Consider the following 11,268-nt stretch of genomic DNA (forward strand, 5'->3'; position numbering starts at 1 on the left):
GTACAAGTATAAAGCCCTGAATACACACCAGGCAACCTGAGTTCAGCCAGTGGCTCAAACACTTGACCACACAGACAGAAAGGATGAAAGAACCCACACTAGGAGGATGACAGTAGTTCCCAACATGCTTAGACTACTACTCTAATAACATGGTCTCAGCTGGAGAATAGAGCCCTGCCATGATGCAAGGAATCAATGCCAAGAAGCTGTGGGTGTGTGACCACCCAAACCAGTGACAATAGTTTTTATTGGCACATGTGTGGGAACATGCATGCATGGACAAAGGGGAAAAGGTGGCCCTTGCATTGATTCAAGTTTTCACATTACCACCAGGAGCTGATTTAAGCCCTAAAATGGAAAATGCTGCCATTGCCAGGATGCCGGAGAGAACAAAAAGAACCTTCAGGGCTGGATGGATGACACTTCCCCTCAGACAGTATGTCTGATCAAGGGGAATATTGAAAGTTAGTACTACTTGTTCAGACCGCTTAGTAAAGGTGGGTATGTTTCCAGTGGGAGTACATCTGCATTCATTCTAAATCCACTCACTTCATGACTAATCCAGAAAGATAATAACCTAGAGCTCCTACATATCCTGATATCTGGATAGAAAAGCTCATCTACATACCCACCTATCTACAACACTTACCTTAAAAAATACTGCCAAAACAGTAATTTTAGATTTTAACTACCCATCCATATACTGACAAATGTTCACTACAGAAACTAAATATACATGCATCGATTCCTAGGCATCAATACTCTGTCCAATAAGGGGCTCAAATCTATTGGACCTGGTTCTTGATAATGTAGCACCAGTGTGTTCACACCTGTAGTTGCTCCCATTGGCCAAATTGCACCACCATACTATCTTTGAATCACAATCTTACCATCTTCAGACATTTTGGTAGGGGCAATATGAGATGGCAATCCAGACCTCTGATTGCTAATCCTGTATAACTTCTGCATTGCGCCATCTGTCCCCATCCACCACAAATACAATGCACAATTTAGTAATAGCCCTCTGTGGTGGAACCCTAGCATAAATAAACTCAAAAACAAGGGAAAAGTTGTTGACCCTAAAGAATACATTCAAAACTTGGCACTCTGAAATTATCCTTAAAAAAAGGTAAATAAAGAACTAAGACAAAGGATCAGAACCTGAGAAGTCAAGTATGGATTAACTGTCACTGGTGCATCCTAAAAGAACTATAAAGCTTTGTTTAACTGGGTCAGGAATGTCAGAAAAAGTAATCAGCATTGCACAGAACTGTTCTCAAATAATGCTATCCCCTCTGACTCCAAGGATGTTGCCAACATACCAATGGACACTGTCCAATGCCTGTTTTCCTCAACACTCCATCCATTCTGAATCCTCCTCATATAATTACCTTTAGACAAGTCCTATAAGGCCGCTCCAAGTACAAAAGCACTAGCTATATGGGGCTAGACAACATAGCTGTCTGTCTTTCTTAATGTTAAACACTGCTCTCCAATGCACTCTTCCACATGTTTAGCCTTTGGCTTTCCATTGTCTTACTCTTCTACAAGAGTGTCCCTACCACTGGTCTTGTGAACTACAGACAATTAGCCTTATCAATACCATCCCTACCAGTGGTCCTGTGAACTGCAGACAATTAGCCTTATCAATACCATCCCTACCACTGGTACTGTGAACTACAGACAATTAGCCTTATCAATACCATCCCTACCACTGGTCCTGTGAACTACAGACAATTAGCCTTATCAATACCATCCCTACCACTGGTCCTGTGAACTACAGACAATTAGCCTTATCAATGCCATCCCTACCACTGGTCCTGTGAACTACAGACAATTAGCCTTATCAATACCATCCCTACCACTGGTCCTGTGAACTACAGACAATTAGCCTTATCAATACCATCCCTACCAGTGGTCCTGTGAACTGCAGACAATTAGCCTTATTAATACCATCCCTACCACTGGTACTGTGAACTACAGACAATTAGCCTTATCAATACCATTGGTGAAAAATGAAACATATGATAATGAGCTCATAAATAATGATATTGGCAGCTTGTATGCCCTTAGCCCAAACCTGCTTGGCTTCAAGAAAGATCTTGCTTACTAAACCTGGTAGATTGTCTTGAAAGAGTTACAGAGGTAATGAATGAATGAAAAAAATATATATATATGCGCATTGCTTACCTCTACTTAGCCAAGGTCTTAAATACAATCCCACACACTTGCATTATTGGAAACTTACCAGTTAAATATAAAATTTTACAGAATTCACTAGATACCAGAATGACTGGCATGCATACCTCTCAACTGTACAGATTTTTGCACAATGTTCATATTTGTGCCTCATATTTTTGGCCTGTTTCTCTTAAAATTGTTTTCTGACAAATCACTAGCAAATCATTAAGAAAGGAAGTAAAAAAATAATGGCAGACATTTGAGATTTAGTCTTCATTCCCTTCAGAAAATGTATGCCAACACAAAACCTGTCCCGATATTTGGGCCTTTATCCCACCATAATTTATGGTGGCTCTATCCAGATTTCTTGCCCTAAGAGGTTGAGAGGCATGCTGGCAGGTAGAGCCCAGACATTCAGGGATAGTGGAACACTTTCCTCCAAAAGGCTCGTCATCTGTGTTGTCCCTCATGGTTCAGTTTTGGGGCCACTAGTCTTCAGCATTCATTTTGATAATGTCCAAGCTGAAGTCAAGGGTCTGCGTTTTACTAAAGTTTACTAATGACTGCAAATTAGGAGATATCATCAGCTTATCAGGCAATATTCTACACCATCCATCCCCTTTTCCCATTTTCGCTCATGGGGTCAAGGTGTCAGATCATCAGTAACCATCATTTACAGCCAATGTCCACAGTACCATGTGGATAGTCCTACCAAAACTCACATCTTCTAAAAAGGCCTAATCCCTAGAAATGCATGGTATCAGGACCATACATTAAACCTAGTGTTAAAAAATGTAGTGTTGTCCTCTTTGAAAACACAAACATCCCTACATGTAAAACATAAAGGGTACCTTCAGTAATTAGTGCTTCCCTATTATATTATCAAAGTTAATCGAACTTGAAAGCACGAAATGACAAAATACCAAAACGGCATATAAGCAAATTCTTTCCCTGGGAAAGAAATCACTTGGCCGCCTTCATTATTTTGCCATTTTCATCACTGTAGTGCGATCTCAGAGTTGATATATTTAAGTAGGGGGGGTGTGGGGTGCAAAGCCCCCCCACTTTATCTAATGTTTTAAAGTTTTTTTTTTTCTTTTTTGGAACAGCGATTTTTCTGTTCTAAGTGTTCGGGATTGTAAGCTTTCGCTTACATGGGGTCGATAAATCAGCGTTCACTTTTTTAAGTGATCGCTGATTTAATATAGACCTGTAATTAGTGATGTAAGCCTTTTCTTTGACACTGAACCTTTTTTTTTTTTTTTACCACTATGTAGTAACCATCATTATGAAAGCCTATCTCAGCCTATCCCAACTAAATACTAAAGATGCATCCTCAAGGTCCATAGAACTAATTATCATTATCTACTCCTCACTCATCAGACCTATGATAGAGTAGCACGCCTCATTTGGCATATATCTATCTAGCAATATTGTGACATTGCCCAGCTAGATGACGAACAATGTTCCCTGACCAAAAGAATCTCAGTTATGAACTTCTATGTGCAGTGAAAAGGCCTGTTACCTCACTCCATCCCTAACAGACTTCTACATCTTGACCTGTGCTAGGATTACAAGGTTATAAATAGCCCCATTCTGCTTGATTTATTACATATTTATGTGGCTGGCACCATAACAAATACCCATTCTCGGCCCCTTTATGTGCATCATAATATAAATAGAAGTTCTTGGTGGATCAATATATATCCCAAAGCTTTTACTCCATGTCAAAGTAGCTCCCTAACTCTCTTTGAAACCACCTAGATGAACAGATGGTTCATGGGTTCATAGGTGTGTACTAGGCTAATGGCCCTGGAGCCTTTATAAACCTAGCCCATAGGATTACCCTGACATCGTGCCACCCAACCTTAGTTCCTAGTGCTTCTGTCGAGTAGAGCCACTGGAGTGATCTCTGGAGTGAATTTTCTATTTCCCTTCCACTCATCAAGATCTCTCTTGAAGAGGGCCATTGAGGTGCTCTGCTTGACATGTATGTGAAGTCTATTCCATAACATGGACAGTCTCTGGGTTATGAACTTGTCCTTCCAGCATGTTCTGTTGATTGTGGTAATGAGGTTGAGATCTCTGGAGCGTGTAGTGCGGTGCGATTTCTTTAGATGTAGCATTTTGTAATAGAGCTGGGTCAGACATGGCTTTGTAAGTCAAGCATAGATCGCCTCTAAGTAGGCAATATGAGACAGGGAATAATTGGAGTTTTCTGAGTCTGTCCATATAGGACAAGTGTTTAAGGCCTAGGATCCTCTTTGTGAGGTATGTTTGCGGCCTCTCCAGATGTTGCAGGTGTCTGGTGAGGTACATACCAAATGGGGCATTGTAAACAATGATTGGCCTAATGAGGGAAGAGTAGAGGGAGACAATGAACTCTTTCTTCCTGGATGCAAAACCCTTAGTAATGAGGTGTGCCACATAGGACTTTCTGACCACAGTGGCAATGTGGGGGTCAAAAGAGAGGTTAGTGTCAACCTGCGTTCCCAGATCTCTTATAAAGCCTTCTGTGTTCAGCGGACTACCATCAGTGTAGTAATTCAAGGGAACTGGGTTTTTCCCAAAGGGGATGAAGACATATTTTTTGGCATTGAGCTTAAGGCCATGGTTCTGACACCAGTCATTGGTCTCATTGAGGCCTTTCTGCAGGATGTTAACATCACTCGGGGAGTTAATAATAGCTCCCAGCTTGCAATCATCTGCGAACTTTGTCAGCCAGATTCCCTTTGTGTTGGCCTGGACGTCAGAGAAGTAGATACCAAACAGGAGAGGACCCAGGACAGAGCCCTGTGGAACTCCACTCATGACTGGTCAGCAGTCTGACTTGGAGTCAGCTACTTTCACACTGTGGGTTCTATTTGTGAGCCAGTTTGCAACCCACCTAGTGATATAGGGGTTGATCCCTACCTTAGTAAGTTTTTCTATGATTCTTGAGTGGGGAATGGTATGAAAGGCCTTGGCCAGATCAAGGTAGGCTGTATGAACCACCTTACCTTCATCCACAGCTCTGTTGACTGACTCAAAGAAGTCAATCTGGCAACCCTTTAAAAAAAAGCATCTGTGACATTTTAATGCTGGTAAGCAAAGAAGTGCAATCAGGACTGGGAGAATGCCCACTTCATCCCAACATAGCTATGCTACTGTCCAGTTCTTCAGAGATTACATATAGTAAAAACGTACAGAGACAAATAAATAAAAAATAAACAAATTAACTCAGCTTTTGACTTAAACAGTTTCTCACCTGACAGTTATGATTATTATGGAATCCATAATTTCATACCTGGTCCATATCCTCAGACATTTTTGGTTGGAGGAAGCAAGTATTTGGAAATACAGGAGCTATGCTCTAGGTGGCCCTAGTATACACATACATATGAATCTGTGAGCCTATGAGCTTCATCATAGGTTACTATTCTGAAAATCATAACAGACTTTAATAATCTGATTTCTAATTAGTCTGGTGTATGCTTGTTTTTATATTTCAATATTAGGCTATCATCAAGGGCTGGAAAATGACACATGAATGGCAGCACATGTTATTCATCAAGTCATAAAAACTAAACAAATATTTTCAATTCTTGTATAAAAAAATAACACATTCTATCAACTCCACATGAAAAACAAAATTAGATGAAATCTGCACATAAATTAAATATTTTGTAAGGTATACTGGCACGAAAAATACAGAACAAAGAACTGTTCCTTTCCAACTGCCAGTTCATTTTTCCAGTGATTGTAAAACCATATTATTACCTTGGGGGGGCATGGTCTTTCAAGAGTTACCAGTGATTCCAGTATAAATGTATTCGATTAGTTCAGGTGTTCCGGTTTTCTGCATACATGGAGAAACAGTCAGTTACACAACTGTCTGGATCATCTACTGTATTTACAGAAGTTCCATTTGACTGAAGAGGTTTCAGGGCCAAATCGACATTCAAATTAAAGCTCTTCTTCTGGGGCAGTTTACTGGACACTAATAAGCTATTTAAGTGACTTTGACAAAATAAATAGGGGGGTTATTTTTGATTATTGTTTTTATTTATATTGCTAGTATACACAACCCATGGTACAATAGTTATTTTTTGCTTCATCTTTTCCAGCAGACAAGTCAGTGAAGTGACTCAACGGCTGACCTGCTAAGTCCAGGGCTTCCATTCATTTCATACCAAGTAATCTGAGATGCACATCCCCATTTATATCTCATCCTTCTTTTCCTAAACAACACCCTTTGGTTGCCTTGCTGATAGAAGCGTCCAGATTAGATCTCTTGCTACAGAGCTCTGTTTGCGCATTAAAGTACTTTTCTCATCTGTCATGTGCAGAAAACATAATGTGCATGATATGCAAATAACCCTGCCCCATTTTTAATTAGTTTAGAAACTTGACATTGAATTCCATAGATAATGTTCTAATAATCATAACTGTCCAGTGAGAAACTGATTAAGTAACAAGCTAAGTTTATTTGTTTATTTTTTATTTATCTGTCTGTGTACTTTTAACTATATGTAATCTCTGAAGAACTGGACAGTAGCATAGCTATGTTGGGATGAAGGGGGCATCCTCCCAGTCCCAATTGCACTTCTTTGCTTACCAGCATTAAAATGTCAGAGAGAAGTTTTTTAAGGGTTGCCAGATTGAGGAGATAACACCTGGCACCTTATTAGTTAGTTACACCTCTGAGTAGCAAAGTGAGTGATAGATAATTTTCTCCTTCAGCCTGAATTATCGTAACTGCTCTCTTCCACTGGAATCCAACCTAGCCATGATAATGTGCATACTTATAGAACAGCTGAACATGCTCAGCAAAGTATTCCCAAGATATAAAAGCATTATATCCTTATTTTCAAGCTCAACAACTTTACGGTTGATGTATTATCGCAACAAATTGCATTGATTTTTATAGATCCCACTTTCAAACTACTGCTTCAGTACACTGCTACTTTAGCCATTCTTATTAACATTTATGACATGGTTTTTAGATATTACATCCTACATACTGTAGCATAAGCTGCTGTAAACACAGAGGGGTAGGACATAGCTGAGGCTGTCCAAGAGATGTACTTTTGAATTCAGCCCCGCTCAAGGCACAGTGATGTTCATAACATGATATTTTGCAGATCAGCAGGTTTCACAAAGCCTTACGTCTGGCTAAGCTGAAAAATTAATTTCAAATCCCCCTACTCCATTTTATTTGACAAATCCACTAAGGAAGTTGGGAAGCTGGCTGAGTAATATTAGTTGAAATGGAAGGGATCTGCATGCAACAATCTTCTCAATAAACCATTTTCAAACTGTTTGCATATTTGTGATACAATGAGGTACCTCATAATGTATCAGGATGTGGAAGAGTGATTATGGGATGCTTTTACCCTGTAGAGTAAGAGTTCAGTACTATCATTCCCATATTCATTACAATTGAAATTCAGCCAAAAGGTATCAACAGTGTAAACACCAGGGGACAGAACTACTAATCTATGATAACTAGATCCAAATGTGCAAGAGAGGAATGCAGCACTCCTTTTAGTAACCCTTGTCAACTTTCCACTGCAAAATCAATTCTTAGTCAAATCAGAACTACTTCTTTGTAAGCTTTTGGCACATGAAGCTATCATTTTGAGACTAATACATTTCCTTAACAAGGTCATCACAACTGTCTTGCCATGTATACTAAAAGTCAATTAAAACAGACTTTGCACCATTGATTTAGAAGTGTGTGCATGGCTCCAAGCTCATCACATCTGTCATGTTTAGTAATGTACATCTAAGACTTTTAATGAAAATTCTTAATCATTTGGACAATTCTTTCTAATGTCTTGACATGAATCACAAAGAAAAGTTGTGTTTTCCAAGAGTTAACTGCATATCCTGAGAAAATCCAAAAAGAGTCTGTCTTCATACTAAAGGTATCAACCTTAGTCGGTATTTAAAGGTTGGTAGAGTATTATCTGTATAAAGCAGTACATTATACTGAAATTACAAGCAAGAGTTATCAACTTGCTCTCCATTCTTGTTCTAATATTTGACTTGCCACCTTAATATAAAAGGTAAATGCATGGGTCACTCAGAAACAAAAACAATATGTGTTTTTTAAAACTGGTAAAGGTCACAAGATATCCCACACTGTCTATAATATGTCACTGAACCACATTCAGATAAGGTTTGATGAGCCATCCACAATCTATTCTTCTGCTTACTGTTTACCAAAAATTTCATTTCAAAAGCAAGTAGTCAAAAAAACAATAAAAACAGAATTTTTGTTTTTTGCAGGGGGCAAGCCCCCCCCCCCTGCACCCCCACTCCCCACAAAATTATATATACCAACGGTCACACCACAGTGGAGAAAATGTTAGAAAAAATGAAAAAAGCACTGCTGGCTTGCACAATACAATATAATGTGGTAAAACTCACAGCAATGTAAAGTTTCACACAAAAACAGTGATCCAAATAGACAGAAGTCACTCATAGGATAGTATTTTAATATATTTACTATATCCACAGCTTCCTTTAAAATATTAAATCATTTATGATTTTCCGAAACAGAGTCTGATAATCCCAAATCAAAAAGACTTTTGTTGTACAAAATGAAGATAAAATCTCAGAAACACTCAAATACAAAGTACATTTGAGTGTGACAAATCACACCAAAAAGCTTTAGTCTGTGCCCCCAGATACACTGCAATTGATATATGCCCATGATAGGCAATATCGATATTTAATGCAACATCCCTTGAATGTCACCCTGACTAGCAGTAAGAAGACTACACCTGGAAATTTGGCATTGTACTTCTACAGCCATGATGTAGAGGGATCTAGTCCTGACTATGCCTTAATGGACTCGGATCAGAATACTGATTCAAATACTGGAGGAACCAGTTGGGGTGGGGTTGGAGTGAGAGGCTGGCCTATCACATGGATATGATGTTCTCTAAACTACACCAGAGAGGCACTGTCAGTAGAAGGCCTAAAAATGAAATCATACATCTTAGGACTCAGAAGAATAAGACCAGCCAAGGAATCCATCTTGATTATAAATTGCTGGGTTTAGTGGGTGTGTGTCAACATGTACCTGCAATGGGATCAGTTTAAAAGGCACTGCACCATGCTTAGAAATCAACAGGGGATGGGGTTCTGTATGTACTACACAGAATGCCATAGTCTTCCCCTGTACAATTCTGCATGTGGTACCCAGTTTCTCCCTGTCCTTCTTGCATTTTCTGATGCTGACATAAGAAAAGAATGACTGAAGCAGTGGGGAACAATGCTTGAGGGTCACGGAGGCTGATTGGGCTAAGGAAAGGATGTGAAGCAGAATACACACGTGGCATCCTGGCTTTGTTCTGTGCACTGCACATGAGATTATCTGTAACAAACAAAAATTAGTCCAGATACATGAAAACAGGGATACTCATCATTACTAGCCCTGATAAGATCATCATATAGAATTTATAATCTAAATTAGAAAATGACTGCAATTTTCATAGACTAATTGATTCATAAACTCATAGACTGTTACTAGGCTAATGATCCAGGGTGCCTTTCTAAGCCTAGCCAAGTTTTCCTGAAAGAATAATTATGTCCAGTATCCAAATAGGACATTGAGGTCCAGACATTTATAAACTACCTCTGTCCATAAGGGACATGGGTGCCAGGCCCAGTGTAAATTTCCTATTCTCCATCCAGTTGTCTAGGTTGTACTTAAACTGAGTAATAGATTAACTCACCTTCACATGGATGGGGAGCCTGTCCCATAGGAGGGACATATTTGTATCTCCAACATATTCTGCTTAAGTCACTGATAACATTTAATTAGACATTGCATGTCTGGTAATCTTAGACTAACTAATATATAGGAGAGTCATAAGTGTGGGGTTTGTGGATGCCTTGTAAGCCAGGCATAGCTCACCCCTCAGCAATCTATAGGAGATTGAGTAGAGGGAAAGAGCTTTAAGGTGTTCTGCATAAGGCAGATTTGTTACACCTTGTATTCTTTTTGTAAGGAACTCTTGAGGTCCCTCTAGTTGCTGCAAATGCCTGGTCAGGTACATACCAAAGGGAGCAGAGCATTGTACTATGTGATTGTTCTGATAAGGACAGAGTATAGTGGAATATGACCTCTTTGGAACTAGATGCCATGCCCTTACTTATAAGTTGACAACATAAATGGATTTCCTCACCACTGTCGCCACATGGTGGTCAAAAGTAAGACTACTGCCTATGTGTTTACCCAGATCCCTAATCACTGGGTCGACTCTCAGTGGTATATTATCAACATGGTAATTATCTGGGATGGTTGACTTTCCAAATGGTACAATTATGCATATCTTAGCATTGAATTTAAGACCATGGCTTTGGCACAATTTGTTTGTCATAGATAGACCTTCTTGAAAAATGTTAGTGTCTGCCGGAGAGTCGATGATAACCCCTACTTGTAATCATCTGAAAACTTAGTCAGCCATAAACTTTCAACATTTGCTTCCATTTCACAGAAATAGATGAAAAAAGGAGTGAGCCCAGTACAGAGCCCTGGTGGACTCAACTAGTGACTGGCCTATTGGTAGAGGTGACCTCTCCTATTTTGACCTCCTGGGTCCTATCACTGAGCCAGTTGGCTATCCAATGGGTGACAAAATGATTTAAACCTAAATTAGTGAGCTTGTCTATAATGCCTGAGTGGAGTGAAGTGGAGTGTGCTGAATTAGAACCCTGACTCACCTGTGTTCTGACCAACCTACATCTGGGGCCTGAGGAGAACTGCTAACTTATCACTTCATTGCACTTAAATCCCATCCCCAAGGGCTGGGATGAAATGGGGTCCTGTGGCATAAAGGCCATGAATCCATGTGCACCTCACCTATAAGCTTTTCCTCCTACCATTCAACCCCAATCACCAACAGGGATCTTGGATGGGCATGCTTTTACTCCCTGTCTGTGGCATCAGTAACCCAAACTGCTAACTGAACTCGGCCGTCCTGGGGCCATACTCATGACTTTATCCCTCCATGACACTGATGCAGGCTCTCCAGTATTACATATGCAGTTATTTCATCAGGATACAATGTTAGCACCAGATCCAAAACCACA

Source organism: Protopterus annectens, chromosome 14.part0 (assembly GCF_019279795.1).
Source record: "Protopterus annectens isolate FY-2018-M chromosome 14.part0, PAN1.0, whole genome shotgun sequence".
NCBI lineage: Eukaryota > Metazoa > Chordata > Ceratodontiformes > Protopteridae > Protopterus > Protopterus annectens.